Below are 2,565 nucleotides of genomic sequence, written 5' to 3' on the forward strand. Positions count from 1 at the left end.
AAATTGTATTGCCAAGCCTCGTACCAGGTAATGAAAGATATTATTTTAATCGACTCACTAGAAATATTGAGGACTTGTATTAACTAATTTCTTTTTTGTAGATGTTTGTTCATTTTGCAATAGAATGCAGCAGCACTGTAAAGGATCTTTTAAGAGGCAAACATAATTATCTTGTATTGGTAATAAACCAATATTATAATGATTTCTTAAAAAATATTTATTCAAAGTATTAAAGTTCTGATTCTTTCTGCATAGGTGTTCAATCAATGTACTGGAAAAGAGAGCGTATGATTTTTCACTAAATTAAGAAGAATCCAACAAGACTTTAATCATGAAAGATTTAGGAGACAACGTCGAAAGTTTTCCGTTCTCCTCTGAAATGAAACCATGTACTATAATATTATATCAAATAATTCAAGAAAGAAAGCATCCTGATAATTACAAATTTAAAAGACAAATAGGAATCATTATATAAGGGATTCTTTTCTTTTACAAATTGTATTGCCAAGCCTCGTACTAGGTAATAAAAAAAATTATTGGTAATCGACTTACTAGAAAATTTTGAGGACTCGTATCAATGAATTTCTTTTTTGTAGAGATGCCATGGGAATCATTTTACAAATAGAATGCAGCAGCAGTATAAAGGATCTTTTAATAGGCAAACATAATTATCTTATATTGGGAATAAACCCAATTATAATATTTCTTAAAAAATATTTATTCAAAGTATTAAAGATCTTATTCTTTCTGCTAGGTGATCATTCATTAAACTAGAAGAAAGGAAAGATAATTTTCAATTAGATAAGAAAAATCGAAAAACACTGTAATCATGAAAGATTTAGGAAGACACAGGTGAAAGTGTTCCGTTCTCCACTGGAAGGAAACCATGTACTATAATTTCTGTCAAAAGAATTGAAGGAAACCATGTACTGTATTTCTTTCAAAAGAATAGAAGAAGGAATGCATCATGGTTATTATAAAATTTTAAAGTCAAATAGGAAATACATTGCATTAGGATATTCCTAACATATATAAAGTATATTTTTAGTATTGTACTTCGTAATTGAAAATACTATTATACATCGACTGGCAATTTATCTAAAGGAAACTATTCTTTTTGAATTAAATTGTTTAAAGCAGAAAGGCCATAGAAGAAATATTGAAAAAATGTCTTAATTTCGTAAATCTAAGGAGAACGAAATAATGCTGTCAGAAAATTAAATTCTACTGATCATCAAAGTCTTTCACTTGCTTTTTAAGATTTAACTGCTATAATTCATTATTTAATGGTACGTTGATAGAAAAGAAATACTAAAAACATTCTAGTATCTTTTCTTATCTATACAACGAGAATATACTGTAGATTTTTCAATTTTACATGAATAGTGTGTAACAAACTAATATTTCTTTCCTTTGTAGGGTTTTCTGTGCAATTTCTTAAATGAAAAAGAGATTAAAGGAATATTCTAGTAGCACAAAATTTGGGTAGAAAAGAAGAAACTGTAGTATCATGAAGAAACATATCACATGTATTTGTTGTTTCGTTTAACGATTGCTAGATAAATCTTTTTTTAAATAATATGCTTATATTTTGATACCGGGTGTGATTTCATAGTGAAGATACGAAATGAATTATTTACTACATTATCTATATTTAAAGCGCAGAGTAGTGTTTTAATAGCTCAATAATGTAACAAATTCATTGTAATTTTTAAGACGATGTCATACCATGATTGTACATTTTATATTATTACTTATATATTTTTTAAAAATATTTGTGCATTAGCATATTTATTTACATATACGTAAAGTATAATATATTAATTTAACTATCATTAATGAATTAAAATAAAATTTAAATGTTTGGCGAATTTTATAGACTCCTTGGAATAATGTAATAAGAGATAATTAAAAAAAAAAAAAAATGATAAAAAATATCACATTATTCTAATTTTCGTCACAGTAAATATCTTATTTAGGTCACTATTGAGAAATATTAATTTCTAATTTTTGTGAAAAAATGATTATTTATATTCTCTTCCTTTTTTTCTATATTCATAGAACTACTATATAAAAGACTATAAATAATATTTAATAGCTTGGAAAAATATTAATGAATGTATTTATCGATATATATAATATATCTATATATACTGTGAAAGGCATTTAAATGCCACCCTCGAATCAAAATTTTGACGTTTTTCTGATTTCACTAGGAATCCATATGTCCGGTATTTTTAAATCCGGTTTTAAATTTGTCGTGACGTCACAAAAATGAAAATTTGGTAATAGGATCACAGGATGATACAAGAGCTCTTCGAAGAGAGTAGGAAACGAGAGCGCTGATTGGTTGATAATTAGCCCATATCAGCTCTCAATATATGACCCAGACGAGCGCTGATTGCGTTGATAACTAGCTAATCAGCTCTCATCCTATGGCCTAGAAGAGCGCTGATTGGTTGATAATAGCCAATCAGCTCTTCATAGTGCGCTGATTGGTTGATTAATAGCCAATCGCTCTCATATATGGCCCTAGAAGAGCGCAGATTGGTTGAAAATTGGCCA

The sequence above is a fragment of the Polistes fuscatus genome, unplaced genomic scaffold, assembly GCF_010416935.1.
Source record: "Polistes fuscatus isolate 324 unplaced genomic scaffold, CU_Pfus_HIC Scaffold20, whole genome shotgun sequence".
Taxonomy (NCBI): domain Eukaryota; kingdom Metazoa; phylum Arthropoda; class Insecta; order Hymenoptera; family Vespidae; genus Polistes; species Polistes fuscatus.